Source organism: Nilaparvata lugens, chromosome 5, assembly GCF_014356525.2.
Source record: "Nilaparvata lugens isolate BPH chromosome 5, ASM1435652v1, whole genome shotgun sequence".
NCBI classification, from domain to species: Eukaryota; Metazoa; Arthropoda; class Insecta; order Hemiptera; family Delphacidae; genus Nilaparvata; species Nilaparvata lugens.
Window position 1 is genome coordinate 58698323 of NC_052508.1, and position 21281 is coordinate 58719603.

At 34.7% G+C, this 21281-nt stretch overlaps 1 protein-coding gene across 2 annotated transcripts in view; it reads left to right on the top strand.

Annotated features, from left to right (window-relative positions):
* The window catches only part of LOC111046165 (43 kDa receptor-associated protein of the synapse homolog), a 147704-nt gene that overhangs the window by 19405 nt on the left and 107018 nt on the right, over positions 1-21281 (top strand). The window lies entirely within an intron of this gene.

A 21281-nucleotide genomic window follows, 5' to 3' on the forward strand; every position in this document is an offset into this window, starting at 1 on the left:
GATGTACGGTATCGGAGTTTCGATACTACTACTTACTTGATCATTCAGAAAGCTTCGTTTGTAATCTATCTTATATTCTATAGTGATATGTAATCTATCGTATATGATAAATTTATCTCTGTTTAGTTACATTTTTTCGAAGACGTTTCCTCATCTTGAGTGGAAGTCCCTGTTGAAATTTTGACGGAATGTTTGTTGTATTCTCTGAATAAATTATATTTGAATTGAGAAAAAATTAAATAAAAAGACTAAATGGTCAAAAACCACATAATATTTTTTAATAAAATATTATTTTATTAAAAATAGAAAGACAGGTTTCGGTTGCCTCTGATAAACTAAAACTGAATACTGAATACAAGAGCAGCAGAGTTTATATTAGTAGGCGAGTACTGCTATTGAACAAGGGCATGAACGCCTGCTATTGGCCCAGCTAGTCACTCTCCTCCCACTTAACGGTGCATATGATAGAAACGTCACAAAATGGCGGTTTAAGCAACAGACTCGCCATGATAACAAAATTCACTTGCAGTAAAAAATAAAACCCAAGAAAACAAGTGAAACATAATAAAACAAATATGTAAATAGAAAAATTATCGACTAATGTATTCTAACAAGATTATGATAAAGCTACTTTGCTGTGATACAATAATGGATAATTTGATTTCTAGCAACGTTCATATTATAGAGGTGGGTGTCATGAAATTTCGACTGAGCAATGAATTACCAGTAAATAGAATAGATTTCTAGGTTGCCCTTCCGTGACTTATGACGAGCAATTGTATTCAGAGATTCAACTGATTAAGCCATTATGAAAATATGTAAAACGACAATAGCATATTCCATTGAAATGTTATATCGATAATCGACATAGCTCACGTTTGATTGGCGCTCAACTTGATGTAATTATAGTCAGACCACAAAGGAAAAAGCTTATTGCTGGGGTTATATTTGTGCATGAGTCAACTTCTATCTCTATCAAACATTTTGTATTAGCATCGAAGATATCAAGGAATGTTTCTGTGTTGATGTGTCTGAGCGACGAAGAAACTGGAAAATCGACCAGGAGCACTCAGGAAAATTCAATTCACAAGTATTGTACAACATTGATTCAATCTTTCAAGAGTGCACATCCATCGGATCAGATTAACATAGTAACGATGAAGACGTCATTCCTAATATACTTGACATGAGAAAAAGACTCATCGACTCAACACTGTCGGAAATAATTCCTTACAAATTTCATTCACCTAATCCTTCTAGGCGTTTCTGGCTGGCAAATCTCCAAGTGGTGAACTGCTTGTAAGAAGAAAATGTATCAATCATAATATTGACCTGAGCTGAAGTGAATAAGAAATTCATTTCCGAATCTCCGTCTTTCTCATGAATAACAAGTAAATGAGGAAACGGTAGTGATTAATCATTTTTTGCAACAAAATTGAGACGTTTTCCTTGACGGAAAGAGTTATGGCGATGATTATATTCATTAATTTTCATTAGAGCTCTGAACAGGATCTGATGCCACCGTCTCAAGGATAAGGAAGACCAGGAAAATTGAAAGCTGAAGCCTACGCCTACATTAATGAATTGTAAAATATTTTGCAGATATGAAATTCTTCGTTCAATAACATCGACTTACTGCGCTCAATATTGCAGATTTAACTGCAATATTGCAGACTACTATTAATTTCCCAAAATTTTGAATTCCCCTCTAGCAATAGCTGATATTAAACAGTGAGTTGTTAAGAGAATAACTAACCTCATCACTTCAGTTCAGATTATTAGTCTTTAACTAGGTGCTATAAAAAAAATTGAGTTCAGATAAATAAACATAATAATTTAATAAACGTTCAAAAATGACTGAGAGAACGTTCAAATAAAATTATAACCGGAATTCCTCTTTAGACAGAATATTAGTAATCGAGTACTTATCCCAGAATTGCACAAGCCTATCTAAAGGTTTTGAAAGGAATGGAATATTATTATTAGTGCTTGATCATGAGGAAAAATACCAAGAAAATTTTTAAATTAATATTAAGAAAATACTAAGAAAAATTGGGTTATGACACATGACACAGGTTCGGAACAGTCACCAAATAGAGGAAATCCTCTATTGATGTCTCATCATTTCAGACGGTAGAAATGGAATTTCCGGAGCTTTGTCACCAAGAAATGAGTTGAACCAGGACAAAGGACTGACATCCTTTGCTAATTACCAGCTCTGATGTCACCAAAAAGTACTTGTTCACTGGTATTAGTGAGGGAACAAGCAAAGCAAAAGAATGCCGAGGAATTTCCTGGTAAACACCTCTCAAGAAGTAAAGTACTTGCCTTTTAGAATTTTCTCGACTCAAGGAATTCTTGAAGCTTGTTTGTGTGCAGTAAGACATGAGAGTGTAGCCGAGGACCAATAAAATATCCCGCCGACAACTCCCATTAAATAATTTATTGTTGGCCAAGTTCCTTGTGATAAAGCTTTCGCAGTGAATGAGCACGGGTTGTTGATGGGTGGATGGGAGGGGGTGAACTGATGACTTTCCAAGCCATGTATCATCAAGTGATACCTCTCCTCTTCGCCCCTTTCCACCAAAGCTCCACCCTTCATCCGTGAATGATTAAACCAGCAACCAGCATGGATGGCAAAGACGAAAACATCGTGTTCAGTCGCGACAGTCGTTCATGTCCCGTAAAACGTGCTCTCTAGACTGACATCACCCAACTTCCTATCCATTACCACTTTCTGAAATGTTTGATATATGAACGGTGTGGTTCACCCCTTATCTTGTGAAACCACAGCCTTGTGTTTCTTACATGCGGATGTGACTTGGATTTCTCTAATAAGATGAGATTATATATTATGTTCGATTAGATATCAGAATTATTATCCATTTGAATAAGTCTTGGTGAAGTTTCTCTACTTTGTAATCACAAGTGAACAAATACTTTGCATTGATCCTGATTCTCTCCTATACGAATGAATGATCAAGCTGAGTTTATTATTCAAATTCTAGAGAGGAAATATTGGCTCATACAAGAATATGGGTTCACAAAAGAATGCATCAAGATGGGTGATAAATACATGGAATGAAATTTCTGACAAGTAGTCTCACTTAATTGAAATATTGAATGCTTCCAATCTAACAGCTCAGAAGACTGGAGACGTTATTTGGAAAGATTGTGTGTGGTTAAACAATGTGAAAAGCGTTTCCAAAGTGAAACAAAACTTGAAAATGAAAATATTCATTTCGAAGCCAAATGAGAAGAGCAGCAGAGCAACAAGTCTTGCAGTTTCACTACACGTCAATCGAAAGGTTAATTGCATTAATTCATCAGCATCCGAGAAATATTTTCACTTCCCGAAATTAGTGAATTCAGCTAACATTGTTGTATTGAAGCAATATTATTCCTTTTTCGTGATGCAGAATTGTAGGCAAAGAAAATGTTTGGAGTTTGAAGCATAATTTTGACCCCGATTCTTGGCTTGGGGTAGTTGAAGGATAACACATCAAAAGTCCCCACCCTACGCTGAGTGAATAGCAGAGGATAGCATTACTATTCAGTAATGCCGAATTAATACTATATATCCATGTATTTCATATTATGTATTACGATTCACAACTTGCACACGAGTTCAATAATACTGTTATAAAGAATAATTGAATTTTCTTATGAGATACTTATCTTTATTTCCATGCTTTTAAACTGCTCAGAACAGACCTTCAATTCAAGAAAGATGAACTCAGAGCTCTTGTATCCCTGAGTCAATAGAAACGCTACTATCATCAAAATGCCTAAGAAACTCCTCTTATTAGGTTTAAAGTTCTTGGGAATACAAATTTTCTGAAGCTTCTACTTCTGAATTTGAAGTCTTGTCTCAAAGAATCGCTAATGAATACTCGCTTATCATAAATTTTTCCTCCATCGCCCTTGAAGGGGAATATTTGATGGGATGGAGCAGCCTTGAATCAATATGGATGAGACAAAGTTTTTATTTTTGGGAAAAGCGAAAAATTGGATAACTGTAACAGCTCTTTAGTTTCTTTTTCTTCTGTTGGAACAAGCAATGTCATCTCTGTCATTAAACTGTTCAAACATTTACTTTGAGTTTCTCACTCACTCACTCACTCACCATCCATCTCTCTTTCTCTAGCGACAATCCATTATTTCCTGTGACAGTGCTTAATACTGGAGGGTTTTGACAACCACTGTCAATACACACCGCTGGAACTGTCACTTCCCAGACCAACAGCTGAACTCCTAATCGCACCTTCTCTCCACGGCCATTAATGATTGCAGCCAACTGTTCGTGCTGAGCGTCCAACCACATCAAACAAGTTAGAAGTCCTTCATAACATTTTAGATATTGAGAAGTGCTGATAACCTATTTTCACATCTTGAATTTTCACTATCTTCACATCTATACTTTCTACAAGATTACAGTTTTCTGTTTAAAGTTTAGTTATAAAGTTTCAACATTGCTTCTCAAATTAAGCATTGAGTTTTTTTTAAATGTTTTACGAATTACATACGGGTAAGAAGCTTGAACTCTCACTACTCACAATATTAATGCCCTGAGTATATTCGAAAGATGAATTTTTAGAAAAAATATATGGGACAGTTAATATCAACGGTGAGTGAAGAAATTCAGGCCTTTTCCCGAGTTATAATAGTAAATTTAATACGCAATAGACTAGAGCCATTATTGTAAGTGAGTTAGCGAAATAAATTATTTTCTCTCTCTATTATGAACGGCCATGACTTCGAGTTTCCCATGATAGATATTTAAAAATTGTGGCTCCGAGTCGTCGAGGAATGTAGATTATGGAATTATCTCTAAAACTTAGCCTTCTTGTCGCGACATAAAGTGCGATAAGTTGGAAAACAGCAAGCATTGAAATTATAACAAACTACCGATTTTGCAGTTACTATTTGGTCCAAAGGCTCTAGAAGCCACGCGACGATTGGTCAAATTGATTCTCTTCGCCCAATAGGAGACCTGTTTCTAAATACAGTAGTGGGGATTCCCCAGTCGAGAGACCAGATTACGTTTCGGAGGACACTTTGCTAGGAGCACTACGAGAGTAAAGATGTAGTCACTATGTTTCCCCCTTTTTGGGCAGGTTTATAAGTTTATTTCAGTAGTTAATGTAGGAGCTAGTTTTATTTTTTATTAATGTTTAAATTTACTAGTAGTGCCATGTCCTGAAAGGTTTAATTGTGTTTCTTCATCATGTACGAATAATTGTTTCTTCAAATAACCGCTAAGCGGTTCATGTGTGTCCCCAAACCAACTTCTTGTACTACCACCCCTTTGGTTCCGCTACTTTATGTAACACCGCTTCAAGACACCCGTTCAGACGACAGGTCTAGGGACGTAAGAGGACGTCGCCGTCAAGCCAAATTCAACCGGTAAAAGCTCACCGCCAAAAACAAGGTACTGTAACCCCGACGATAAAGCAACGTACAGACCAACGAAAGTGCAGTGTAGTGAAACAAAGGTTCATTCGAGAATGTCAATCAAAAGTGGGGATTCAAAATTATTATGAAATGGGTTATATGGGTTACTATCGACGAAACTTGGGTTCAACGGGCTTTTCTTTCTTGAGTAATTCCATGTTGAAATGAACTTGTTATTTGATGACTGATATTGTTTGGTTTTGTGACGTATTGCTATCTAATCGGGGATAGTAATGCGCCCCCGAATCAGATGAAGAATGTCACCAAAGTAACATGAAATTGTTGTTTCTGTTGTTCGATTTTAGTTGCCAATGTTTATTGAAGCTGTTTGTATTTTTCAATTATTTCAAATTGTAGTGTTATTCTATACTAAAAACCTATTAAATCAGGCATGGCAAGATTAATTGAAGTTTTCTTGACTCTAGCCCGTTCACCTGCATGAATTAGGTATAGACTCAGGTATTTTCTAGATGTGTCGGCCTATTTCTAAATTCTAAATTTTATTCAAAATTATCTTCTTTGGCACACAACTGCGCCGACTCTGCTGTCTAGAGATATTTAAATCTCTGGAATTCAAATTTTCTAAAAAATTAAATTTTTCATAACTTACTCTAATAATACTAGATCAATTTTTCTGAGTCTATACTTAATAATTCATTCTGTGAACGTGTTAACTGTCAATATTTTGGGTTTGGAGTTGAATGAATAATTTATTGTTGCTACTCCAATTTTTCTGAAGTTTAAATAATTGTAGATGAAACAGGAAAGTTATTCAGTTATGTTAAACCATTAAAATGATAATCTTTTGAAGTGCTTAAAGATAAAGTCAAGTATCATTGATGCTTAAGTTGAAAGTATTCTAAAACTTAATATTGAAATTGATTTTTGAAGGTTTAACGGTAGAATAAAAATTGGTAGAAGAAACTAGCATAGGTGAAAAACAACTGATTCTAAGTGCTGAATAAATTTTTGTATTCTGTAATTCCGTGAATGATGATAGAAATTATTGTAATGTCAACGTACGTATTCTGGTCTCACGTCTGGTAGTTGAATATCATTATAGTAGTAGTGAAAGGGAATATTGAGATTTTAAAGGTCAACCAAGTAAATTAGGAAAATTCGGAAATTATTATGGGAGAATGTTTGAGGAAAATAGGAAATTTTTTTGATAAGTTTAGGTAGATCGAAGGTAATCAGAGAATAAATAGGAAACTGTTTTATTAGTTATTGTTGATATGTAGTTTTGAAAAGTTGATGAGTATTTTTGGCCTTGAGATGTTTAAACTAAATAATTGGGTATTGTAGATTAAAGTTGAAACGATAATCAAATCCTTGGGAATTTGTATGAAAATAAGTTGATTCAGATGAGGTTGTTAAGTCCCTTTATCAGTAATGTTTATTCTCAAAAAGGTGAATCAGTTTTATTATTGGAAATATTTTTTTTTAGGTGTGATTTTTGCGGTAGACATGCGTAGTGATAGTGTAAAGATCCGTTGTGTTGGTAACGTTTCCTGTAGACTGTGGGGAATTTTTTTGTTTGTTTAGTTGAGACTCAAGATTTAGAGGAGGACAAGGGGATGTCCTGCCTGTGTGTGTTGTTGTTGAATTTAGGTAATCGGCGCGAGTGTAGGCCCGTGTCCAGAGAGAACGGAGCACTGCCCGAAAGCTGTCCATGTAACAAATCAAGGAATTTAGCTGTGACTAACCTTGCAAATTTGTACGGTGGAATTGTATAATTTTAGCGAAAGGCACCGAAGATGGTGTGAGCTAAGATTTAATTGTATCTAGTAAACGGTCTGGTTCATTCGAGAGTTATGGGGCTCGTCAGTAGAATAACGTAAACCGAAATCTAGAATATTTAGTGAGTCTTCGTAGTGATTGTAAGGAAAACAATCAGCGTAATGCAGTTTAGGGAAGCCCAGTCAAAAGGTTCGTTAATGTTTGGTAGGAAAGTCAGCCGCAAAAACACAAGTAAAAATTGGTAAAAAAAGGGGTATTATTGAGTTTAAAGTTGCTTAGAAATTTGGTATGGTAACGAAAATTGAAGGTTTTAGACAATGAATATTTAAAGTGATTAGTTAAGGTATACAAATAAAATAACAGAGAAACTTTTTCGAGTACCTAGGTAATGTTAAAATGGTTATCAGTGAAAGTAGAAATAAATATTGGAACACTAATGAACGGGTTAAATTAAAATAAAATTAACAGTGAAATTCTTCTAGTTGAATTTGAAATGAAAAGGGAAAAATCTCTTGAGTTAAGCATGAGTTTAAATTATTCTGTAGTTGAGAGTTGAAAGGTTGATTAAAAATTTAAATGGGGATATAAGGTATGTAGGAAAATTCGTGTCAAAAAGGAAATAGAATTTTTGTTGGGAAAATTAAATTGAGGTAATTAACAGTAGTAGGACCCTTTAGAGATAAGTAGTCAAAAAGAATTAATAAATAAAAAAATAGGAAAATCTTAATGAAATGATAAATTTTTTAATGATGAATAGTAAAATTGCAATCAAGTTTTCCATGTGAATAAGTTGAGATATTTTGAGATCTAGTAGAGTAATTGAAACTAGTTGGATATGAAATTTATTGTTGAGAAATAATTATGTGAGGCTCCAGTAAGGTTGAAAATGTCAGTGAACTTGAGAATCAGTAATAGTGTATTAGTAGCCTATTAATGTGTTAATGTGTTGGTAAATTCAATAATGTTGGTAATCAGAAGGCAAGCAGTAGCAGTCCAACAATGCTAAGTTAGAGCTGAACTTTCATATTATTAAATCATGCGATGAAAAGTATGCTTCCAGTGTTTAGAGAAAATGTCACGTACTCTAGTGAGAAGCGAAATACAGAATTATTATTGTCGATTAAAGCCTGGCACTTGATCATAGTTCTGTTTTGACTAGCGTTCTGTCGTGAAGGTTTCCTACTGGAATATTATAATGCAAAATCACGCTTGAGTCATGTTGAAAAATATCCGAAACAGATCAGAAAAAAATAGGAAACAGATCAGTCTATTGAAGACAAGATTTTTTGTCGTGAGTTATAATTGGATAAGTTTTTGTGAGTATGGCGCCACTCTGTAGCCTTGTCCCTATACACTCAACGAGATGATTCCTAATGAATGAGAAGGAGAAAGGAGAAAAAGAGTTATGATAAAGATATTACCGTATTTGTTAGAAGGATTCATTACGGGTTCATGAAGGGTTTATTAGTCAAAGATTTTGTTACGTGACAATATAATGTATATAGAAGAAATTCCGGAATGTAAATAACTTGCGCAACTAGATTAGTCATTAAATTATGTTATTAACTTCGTAATATTAAATATATTTAGGTAGGTGAATTAGGTTTAATTTTATTTCATGCACGGCTGCATACTCGCGGTAAATGAAATGGTTGTACAGTTTTCCACGGTAGTAGATAATTGATTGTTTGGCAAATCGGGTGATGATCAATTTTTGAAGTTATCAACAGTCATAATATCCTATGTAGCAATGTATGTATGTGATGTCTCTAATAATCATAAGTTATTTAGCATAAGACGATTTATCATAATATTCTATACTATACCCATTTTCAATAGCTTAATACTCATCCATTCATAGTTAAGAATTATACATTCACATAGTTAGGAGTTAGTACATATAGATAGAATATATTCTCATTCATAAAATAATAAGAATAATGTCTAAGGCCTCATATTTTATATTCTATTCGCTTTATATTTCATATTATTTTTGTTGATATCCCTATTTTTTATTAGTTTACCTTCCATGATTAATGCAATTATAAACTTATCATTGGTGTATTCAGTTTAACTGCTTCCGTTTTAGTTCACTTTAATACAATTCAGTGATAGAGATTTCCTGCTGGAATACAATAATGGATAGAAATTTTCATAGCTACGGAATGTACATCAAGCGTGTGTCATTGCTCTCCGATGGCTCGCTAGCGTTGCAGTTTCAACCATTATTATCTCTCGACTACTATTCTCAATCGTAGTCGATGTAGAATAGTATTGCCTATTGAATTGCTTTATATTGTTAAAAATATGTTGCACTCTCAACTCTATAGTAATGATAGTTAGATTTCAATACATTCAGCAGAGTGAAAAGGTTTCATCCTTTACTATTATAATCAACGTACTCCATATTTTACAACAGCAGAGTAACATAGAACCAATTAAAACTATGATGTCTTTTAAACGTTTTCCCTTGTTAGAGTTTGCCAAGAAAATAACCAGGGACTCAATAAAGTGATTGAAGTATTCAAAGATTATTATACTCGGTCCATCTTTAGTGCCTACTTAAAAAGTGGACACGCCCATATTGTTTTGTCCTGACTCTTGCCACAGTTTTAAAGACTCTTACCACAAATCTCTATTAGTTATACATTTTGCTGAATTTCGGAATGATTAAAGAGATTTCTTTTGAAGAGGGCCCGCTTCAAATTGGATCCTACTATCAATCCAGAAATTCGACTCTCCAAAACATACAGAATGCCTCTATGGTAACATATCCTGATTAGATTTCTTTTTGCGTGTTTCACACCGTAAGGAAGGGGAGTGTGCCGAGCACTCCTTTTAATTCAGGCCTTTTCCCGAGTTATAATAGTAAATTTAATACGCAATAGACTAGAGCCATTATTGTAAGTGAGTTAGCGAAATAAATTATTTTCTCTCTCTATTATGAACGGCCATGACTTCGAGTTTCCCATGATAGATATTTAAAAATTGTGGCTCCGAGTCGTCGAGGAATGTAGATTATGGAATTATCTCTAAAACTTAGCCTTCTTGTCGCGACATAAAGTGCGATAAGTTGGAAAACAGCAAGCATTGAAATTATAACAAACTACCGATTTTGCAGTTACTATTTGGTCCAAAGGCTCTAGAAGCCACGCGACGATTGGTCAAATTGATTCCTTTCGCCCAATAGGAGACCTGTTTCTAAATACAGTAGTGGGGATTCCCCAGTCGAGAGACCAGATTACGTTCGGAGGACACTTTGCTAGGAGCACTACGAGAGTAAAGATGTAGTCACTATGTTTCCCCCTTTTTGGGCAGGTTTATAAGTTTATTTCAGTAGTTAATGTAGGAGCTAGTTTTATTTTTTATTAATGTTTAAATTTACTAGTAGTGCCATGTCCTGAAAGGTTTAATTGTGTTTCTTCATCATGTACGAATAATTGTTTCTTCAAATAACCGCTAAGCGGTTCATGTGTGTCCCCAAACCAACTTCTTGTACTACCACCCCTTTGGTTCCGCTACTTTATGTAACACCGCTTCAAGACACCCGTTCAGACGACAGGTCTAGGGACGTAAGAGGACGTCGCCGTCAAGCCAAATTCAACCGGTAAAAGCTCACCGCCAAAAACAAGGTACTGTAACCCCGACGATAAAGCAACGTACAGACCAACGAAAGTGCAGTGTAGTGAAACAAAGGTTCATTCGAGAATGTCAATCAAAAGTGGGGATTCAAAATTATTATGAAATGGGTTATATGGGTTACTATCGACGAAACTTGGGTTCAACGGGCTTTTCTTTCTTGAGTAATTCCATGTTGAAATGAACTTGTTATTTGATGACTGATATTGTTTGGTTTTGTGACGTATTGCTATCTAATCGGGGATAGTAATGCGCCCCCGAATCAGATGAAGAATGTCACCAAAGTAACATGAAATTGTTGTTTCTGTTGTTCGATTTTAGTTGCCAATGTTTATTGAAGCTGTTTGTATTTTTCAATTATTTCAAATTGTAGTGTTATTCTATACTAAAAACCTATTAAATCAGGCATGGCAAGATTAATTGAAGTTTTCTTGACTCTAGCCCGTTCACCTGCATGAATTAGGTATAGACTCAGGTATTTTCTAGATGTGTCGGCCTATTTCTAAATTCTAAATTTTATTCAAAATTATCTTATCTATTATCTTTAAAAAGGGGCAGGCACATTACAATAAATAATTCTTCCAACTTTCCCTAGCATAATCCAGTTCCTGGAGTGTTTTTTTTCATAGCATTTTAGTCACAATAGTGTGCTGCGTTGTTATGTGTTTTCTACATTGCTGTACGGCATGGAAGCATGGACTTTAATAAAAAAGTCAAACCTCGAAAACATCGAGGCATTTGAAATGTGGTGCTATAGAAGGATGTGGAGAATACCATGGACAAGAAAAGTGACAAATAGGGATGTAATGTTAATGATGGCAAAGGAATGTGAAGTTGTTGCGACTATAAAGAGAAGAAAATTGCAATATTTGGGTCATGTAATGAGGGGTGAAAAGTATGAGCTGTTGAGACTTATATTGCAAGGAAGGATCATGGGAAAGAGGAGTGTGGGAAGAAGAAGGATATCCTGGCTGCGTAATTTAAGAGAATGGTATAGCTGCAACTCAAGGGAACTATTCAAGGCTGCAATCAATAAAGTGAAAATTGCCGTGATGATTTCCAACCTCCGATAGGAGAAGGAACCAAAAGAAGAAGAAGTGTAAACTTTATTCTACACGTCGTTGTAACAGAGATGTTTCAATATCTTAAAACTACCTTATTACTGATTCCTGTATTGGAGCAAGGTTGATAGATGATATACGTTGTATATCTATTTAACTTGATTCAAGACGGAAGTAATTATTGAGTTTGTAATGCTTTAAAAGGTCTCATAAATAAATTCGTTGATTCTAGTGTTTCGTATGAGCCTATCGTTCAGGTGGATTGTACTAGTGATCCTCCTTTACCAAATGAGGAATCTTGGTTTCTATTCTGTTGTTATGCAATAATAGTTCATATAACCCCTCAAAGATGTTTCAAGAACATTGAATATTATGATAGGATTAAGGAGATGCGTTAGTTGGTTATTAATATGGAATGATTCGCCAAAAAATTATTTTCATAAATGAATGCAACATGACCTCTAATGATTTATAGGAGTCGAGATTGCCTGCAATACAGTGTTTTGCTCTGTGGTGAGGCCACTGCTGGACGAATTAATATCAATTTGAGAGTGGAGCTTCGTTCGATAAAAGGTCCTGCCGCCACTCGTTACATTCGCTTAAAGAAACAGTGAAACGGCTTTCCAGGCTTGCAGGCATCGAGTAATCTATAGAAGGTCGCAGGTGCCTTCGAAGCTCGCAGCCAGCCTTCCTACTCCATTAAGTTTATTAAAATTTTCTGCAGACTTTGCTCAGTCAACTTTGCCAGTAACAAGGTCCCTTAACGTTCAGGTATTAATCGTCTAGGGACGCAATATTGCTCTAATGATGACGAGGAAACCGCACTCTTATTGCTCACGATTCTTGGGCAGCTTGCGAGATAAATAGAAACAATACTGACTAACCTCTCAAATAACCTACTAAACTCTCACAACACGGATATTGAGAACAGTAAATACTACTCAATAGAGTGAACAGTGTTTATTGAGATCGCAGTATTAATCCAATTCAATTGATGATGTTGCGTCATTGTTGATTGTGACGCACAAATAACATTCCAGATGCGATGAGAATTCTCGCATGAAATTATCGATTGTAATCTTGTAACCTTATTCGAGCAATATCAAATTTTGACTAGCATTGAATATTTAGTAATCTAGAAACATTCAAGCTGAATTGACTTCGCACGAAACTGTATAAATCATCTGCGGTTTTCATTTCACACTATGTTAATCCTAAGAAGGAATTCTATTATCCTTAAAATATCACCTCGTTGTATTTTTCGGGTCAATGGAACTAATTCCATGATGGATTCAAATACAAAAGTGTACAATACGATCTCTCTTGCACATATTTTGAAAATCGAACAGTAAGTAATGTGTGTTTTTACAACTGAAATAATTTCCTTTTTGGAATGTATAAACACAAGCGATACTGTTTTTAAACTCCTTCCAAAATTACCCATAGGAAAATTAACTCCAGTCTAGAGTAATTTGTATTATATGACCACAAAATCTTTCGTTTCATAGAAATTATCCTAGGGATATATGCATCATTATACAGAGTGCTATTAGCTGTATGTAATTCAAAGAGCGGCGGTCAAAGACTCTGAAAAAGAAATATATTTACTACGAATACTTTGATGAGACGAATTTTCACTTTCAGATACCGTACTTTGAGAGTCATTTTATGATAGTTTTAATGTAATTGGTAATGGGCATTAATCTGACCCACTATCATCATAATTTCAATCAGTTATTCATTGTTATAAGAGCTCAAGAAGCTCTTGTGAAGGAAGGTGTTTTCCCCTCATTTCCCCTCAAAATAAGACACTTAAAACATGAGGTGTTTCAATTTCAATTCTCATAAACGTTTGGGTCCCTGTTCCTCAATTTGGATTAATCCAACTTTTGTTCTGATCGACTGACTTGTACATTTAAGCATTGAATTGTGGAATTATATTTATAACACACCTTTATTCTCAATCACTGGCGAATATTAACTATAGTGAGTAGAGGATTCAATAACTTCCTGCTGCGAGATTAAAAATAGAGGACGAGAAAAGCTATTGGAGAAGGAGAGAGCAAATCACTCTTTTGTACACTCTTGATTCTTTCGCTGCCATTTTTTGCTTTCTTCTTTCTATTTATCTCTTTTTTTGTGCGGTAGCCTGCAGGACAGGGTGATTTAGACAAAATCTTCTCTACACACTCTTTCATCCAAGCCATACTTTCTCTCTCTCTCTCTCTCTTCAGCACAATAGAATGACATAGCCTGAATCCAATCCATGCTTGGTCGATTACAGATTATCTCTCTGACTGAGCTAGGAGATGAATCAGAATCGTTTTCAGTCAGGAAAGTATTTGTGTGACAGATTCGGGTGGTGAAAGTTGAATTTACTTTCAAACTTCTAGTTTAATCTGAAAAAGAAATTCTTTTAAACTATAAATTTTAGGGCATGAACAAGAGGAAAATCAAAACTTGAACACCGAATAGTTGTGTGTACATGAAACAGTAATTGTAATTAACAATTAGATAATAAGGAAAATAATTATTGGAAGTTCAATAATTGGATGAACGAGTGTTGGTGCAACTATATGTTTATTGAGATCGATCATGATGTTTGACAAATGACAAATAACTGGAAAATATAGACCGTTCGGCTTGGCAGAGATATTGCAATAAATTAAAGATCAATATTTTCTGTCTAAAAATTGAAATTCGTGGAAATGACCCTTTAATAATGATTGTTTTCACAATCACTTCAATCATCTCAATCAAAGATTAAACTTCTGTATGAGCAATAAGCTTCATGCTTATGTCTCTATGGGATCAATTGAGATTGATTGCATTTCATTATTTGAGATCACCAGATATTGAGGTTTTTGATCTCAGTACAATATTAAAGGTACTTCTAGTATCCCAGCTCTACACTGATCTCAATCAGTTTTAGTATATCTCTCATCGCACTTTTATCCTTAGTGTTCGGTAAATTTATAACATATTCTTTGATATTTGACGTTTATATCCTATACCCATAAATGCCCATAGTCTTCAACTCTTTATTGTTAACGAGTGAATTCTCTCTAAAAATAATATAAATACACTAACAAGATGAACATTTTCACAAGGAAAATTCTGATTTCTATTGGAATCACTTAATTGAAACAGACTTTTCCTCTTTGGCTTTCAACCTCTGATCCTCTATCAACCAAAGCACTAATTTGCAACTTAAATTGTTTAAGTCCTATCACTGGAAAATTAATAACAATTCCAATTTGAGCTTTCGGCACAGTACTGTTAACTTTTCTCATAATAATATAAATGAGGTAACATCAAACGTATCAAGTCCTCATATTGATTACCTCATTAATGAAAACTTTCTATCCCAGTGCGTGATTCATCAGACCATCTGAGTTTTATTAGAAACACTGTTTGTCTAATGAATAGTCGAATTGTGTGATTTGTTTTTAGGCGGCCATGCGCGACAATCTGTGTAGCTTCACCTTTGCTTTCGAAACAGGGAAAAGTTTGGAAAAGTCCTGTAAAAGCAGCCGAAACCCATACAAACATGGCTGCTTGTGGCAGCCTCGTACCCTCTAATCAAGACTGAAAGGCGCACTGAGAGACGCCAGAGCAAAATATCAGCTAGCTCTCACTAATTTTCAGGTGGCAAAAGTTTGTTCATTCAACCGACGCACATTCACCTGCCCCATTGGAAATTGGCAACTGCCCATGTTTTTCAATACTGATGAAAAAATAGAGGTTTTTACAGGCTAACAAAGCATTGGAATATCAGGCTTAGAATTCTCTCCATGAGTATCCAGTTTATTCCTCCATACCCTCTATTCTCCAATAATTCATTCTCTACAGAAAAAGAGTTCTTTCCATATAAGCTCAATGAACAATTCTCAATAGAACTATAATCTTCGGAAATCTTGAACTTTTCTTAAAAATTACACTTGAATTCACCATCAATAATATTGTATCCTAATTATTGATGATGGATTACGGAGAAATTTGAAAATTAGAAAACATTGGTATATTCACAACCACCATCTGTCAGCCCTACCTTGTTATACTGCTGAGACATGAAAGCCAGAAATATATATCCAACTAGCCTTCGCTCGCCTGCATTTTTCATTTGAGCATTTTTATCATATGTTAGGACGATCCAGTCGGGGGTCCAGACTAAACGTCTGGCTAAACGGATATGGCGAGCGAAGCGAGCCTGACGGCTAGTAATATAATATTCTCAGGTATAGCTCTGATTAAAGTAGCAGTGCCCAATCAATTTTTCCGCGATTAATGCATTTCAATCTTCAACTTGGTGCCAACCTAACAAAGTCAACTCAACTTAATGCCAACCTGACAAAACTATTAATTTAATTACCAGTCAATATTCTGAAACGAGAAGCTGATCTCAATAAATGATGGATGGGAACCCAATTGAAGTCCAAAATCTGACTTCCTGATAGAAATTCAGCATGCATGATATGGGTGAGGAATAAAATACGACTGAAGAAGTGATTGATGACTTGCAGCAGATGCTCGATGCTACGTTCTTTATCGTGGAGCGATTCAATGCTTTTATGGATTCGATTATTATTTAATACGGTAGTTGTAAAGTAGTAGTAGAAGTAGTACTATAGACGATAATAAAACTGAATATCGTATTTTAAAATAGCATGATAGCTCTCTGTGTATTCCATTGGATAATAAATAACAAGCAATAAATTACTGATGAGTATCCTCTCCTATGATGCGTATCGGGAAAATCATCTATACCATTTTATGAAATCGAATAATAATTTTTCAAGACTGTGCCTGGCCTTTTAATAGATAATAAAAAAGTTAATTTGGAATAAAATTTGGAATTTGAAAATAGGCCGAACATCTAGGAAATACCTGAGTCTATACTTAATTCATGCAGGTGAACGGGCTAGAGTAAAGAAAACTTCAATTTATCTTGCCATGCCTGATTTAATAGATTTCTACTATAAACTAACACTACAATTTGAAAAATACCAACTACTTAAATAAACATTGGCAACTAAAATCGGACAAAGAAAATTTGATTTGTTTTCAACAATTTCATGTTAAGTTACTTTGTTGACATTCTTAATCTGATTTGTGGGCGCATTACTATCCCTCGTTTAGATAGCAATACGTCACAAAACCAAACAATATCAGTCATAGAATAACAAATTAATTTCAATGCGAAAACTCAAGAAATAAAAAACCCGTTGAACCCAATTTTCGTCGATAATAACCCATATAACCCATTTCATAAATTTAGAATCCCACTTTTGATCGACATTCTTGAATGAACCTTTGTTTCACTACACTGCACTTTCGTTGGTCTGTACGTTGCTTTATCATCGAGATTACGTACCTTGTTTTTGGCGGTGAACTTTTACCGGTTGAATTTGGCTTGACGACGACATCTTACGTCCCTAGACCTGTCATCTGAACGGGTGTCTTGAGAAGCGGTGTTACATAAAGTAAGCGGAACCAAAGGGGTGGTACATGAAGTTGGTTTGGGGTCACACACATGAACCGCTGTAAATAAATGTATAATGGCATCAATTTCTAACTCTTCCTACAATTCATCAAAAGCTAAATAAACAAAGGAGTTATCTATTGATTGCAGATTATTTAAATTCTCCCATTCCGTTCGAATCCTCATTTTATATGAATTTTTACCTTTAAACTACTGATTCTTTGTATCAAAATTAATGGATCTTTCTTCATAAATAATTCAAAAGTTCTGGTATTATTTAATAAATTAGCGTTCAGTTAAAACCTTTAACGCCATGAAAAAACACAGTCAGGAAAATATAAAACTTTAGCAAGTCTCAAACTCAACATAATATTCAAAATTACATTCCAATTTAAAGACTATCTTCCTGACTTCCAGCAATACTCTACAATGATATATCTTCAGAAACAATAACTCAAATGTAACATAGCTGAAAACTTTCTTCTCTACTTTTTATACTTCTTAAGAAAAAATTATAATTATCTTCCATTACTAATAAAATCAAAAGGACTATTCTCAATCAATATTATTAACTTGAACAATAACCTGCCATCTCTGTGTTGTTTACCAGAAACCCCTCGCCTCCTGCCATCCTTCTAAAGGCCTCATCCATAACAATAATGTTTTTTTATAATAGAATTCTTCCAATTAGCGCGTGTTCCACAACATTACATTTATTGAACATAGTTTATGACTTCTATAATTTGTTGTAACAGGAAGCCATATAAAGCAACAATTGAGAAGTTTCAAAAAGTCCTGTAGCATTATGAATAAATCCCCTGAACCTTACCTTCCACTTCCCACAGTCACTCGAAAAAAACTTATATTATTATAATTATATATAATTAATAATATTCCCTACTAATATTTCCTCCTTAATATTTCATACTAAGTCGATTTGGATTGATATGGAGGAAAAATGTAATCAACTGTATTCAAGACAAATGGTAGGAAATGGAATAGTTCGGCAACAACATCATTCATTCGAAATCATCCTATAAATGTTGTACCGTTGCACATACGTTGTCAGGGTTAGGCCTACATGCAGAGAATTAGTATTTTGAGTACCACTGTTCAGTGTGGGCCCAACCTGTATAAATTCAAATTCAGATCGTTGCTCTAAATTTATGGTCAAAGCTGAGTGCATGAGCAAATTGGAATATGACAGTTCTGTAGGCACATAAAAGCCTTTCAGTTAGGATAAATCTTCGTGGCTATAAGTTTGAATGCTGCGTTTTTCATTGTCACCTAGTGCTTCAATCTCCCTTTCTCATTTCACCATTTATTTCATGGGAAAACTTTACCCATGTATGGCCTCAATTCATAACTCTCACACGTATTCCTGGAATAAATTATCTTTTCATCCAAAGCACGCTAGTATTTCTATCTTACTATTTCTATAAAGTATTCTTGCACTCTATATTCCTAATCTTCCATTCACGCAAGTGTTCCATCAAGATGTCAATGAGTATTATCAGAGATCATAGCTTTTTAAATTCTCTCATATATTTCAAAGAGTTGTACAGTAAATGTCCTCCTTTGCAGTCCCTGTAATAACACTAGTAGTGAGCCATGATCATGAATACACCCTTTCACATTATTGGAGTCATGAATGACAACTAGCTACTGGTGATAATGTAGTCTCTACTTATTCATCTATTCGAACATCATAATTCAAATTTATGCATTCGTATTGCGAGGTTTGCAATCTATTCTCATTTGTTATTGGAAGATGTCTCCTTTTTGATCATATACTCCTTTTATAGAAAGTTCACGATGTTGATGAGGAAAGAAAGAGATACATAGTAACGCCATCAGTGAGTAAAAATCGCTATCATGATAGCCAACCTCCGCCATGGTGAAGGTACATGAGGAAGAAGAAGAGGAATTCATTCCATGGTGAAATTTCAGAAATGGAGAATTTCATATGCACTGAATTATTAATCTCATATCGAAAGCATACAACAAACAATATGAGTTTTCCAGCGAGAAAGTTATTTGAGAGCAGTTTGTTGATTATTCGTCATATAATGCCTATTTCATCCTGAAACTTGCCCGAACACAAGAGTGCTACAATATGTTAACAATCCACGTGTATGTTTTGGATGTATGGGATAGCTGTTGACAATGAATCCATCTATTCATCATTCTATCTCAACTGAAAATTGACTTGCTCCAGACAATGATAGAGGATTCATTATTCGATCTAACCTCCTAGATTTGACATGAGTTTAGAATCGGAAGTACACATAGAGTTTAACAGGATATTGTGATTGGTAAAATCATCTAATAAGTAATATAAAGCGCAGATGAATGGTAAAATGATAGCACAAGTGCTCTTAATGATTTAATGATTACGACTGAGAACTTAGAATTCAAGCTTTTTCTCTGTTTCTAATGAAAGAATGGAATCGTAGGAACGGAACTGTTTTTCATGAAAAGATTTTATTCTCTCATTTTCAACCCCCGGAAAAGTTTAATCTTTCGAAATTCGAATAAAACCTTCTCAACATCCAGGATAATCGTATATTAATACAAAACTCAACCTCTCTTCTTCTTTTTGATATTACTCCAAATACACTTCTCTGCACTCTGTAGAGAATGTTCTGAAAATATACTTCTCATTGAACATTGGATTACAAGAAAATATATTGAGAATCACTAGTTATTGGGATAGTATGACAAAGTTTCAAGAGTAATTTTCAGTTACTTTCTGTGTTTTTGTAAAGGTGATGATGTAGTAAATATTTATATAAAATGAAAACGACTCTATTTTCCCAAAACCACTGATTTATCATCTCTAGTAAACTAAAAGCTCAAACATTGAGCAGCAGAATCAATGGTTTGAGTAAAGCGATACGATTGGTCATTAGCTAGCGACCAATAAAGGTTGAGCTATGCTTTCATTGGATTACTTGAAAGTGTGTCATGTCTCGGCCAATGGCAGTAGAGCTAGCATCTATTGACCGACAGATAATAGCCAATCGTAGGGCTTCACCCATGCTTGATGTTCAAGTTTTCAGTTTACTGGATATTGATAATGGTGTAATAACTGGAAATAGTATCTCATATTTTTTTAATCAATCAAGGTAGTTTTGACAATATCAAGTCGTTTCAATTAAATGTTATATTTTCTGTATTACGCTATACATTATTGGAAAAAAATGCAAAGCCATCCAGAATTCTCCTTCTTCCATACTAAAACTGTGACCTGAATAACAGAGATAGAATTTGATATTGATATTTCTCAAGTTAGTGGAAGTTCTTTAATTTTGAATAATTCAGGAATGAGCTTGTTGATTTGAAGTTATGATGCACACAAGTCATCGAAATGAGAATGATGGTTCACTTTTTCATTTAATTTCGCTGTATCTTCTCTCCCCATCATCTTTCTATGAGTCTCAGTCCTTGACTTTATCAAAGTTATCCTTCACTTGACTTATTAAATACTCATCTTTCCTATTCAATGAGAAATAGTCGTACTGAGGACTTTCTTCATAAGCTGGAGTTCATTCTCAATTCATAATGTAAGTTCAGGGGATGTCGAAGTCATGGACTGGAGTATTTCCATTTTCAATAATTTGATTTCTTGAAAAGTTCACCATAGATACATTAATATGGAGGTCAAGACTCCATTTTGGAGATGGCGATTTATGATGAAAGCGAGTGTGGAGGTCAAGTGACTGAATGAGTCGGAAAGTTGTTGGATGTAGACAAAACAAAGTTTAATAAATAGCTCGAGGGAGAAGACATCTTGAGTCAAAGCGAAAGAGAAGAAATTGGGAAGAGTCCAAGCTATGAAGTATCTTATAACGAGCAGAATAGAGCTGATCTTTCTCTTCTCCGGGGATAAGCGCAAAATCTTG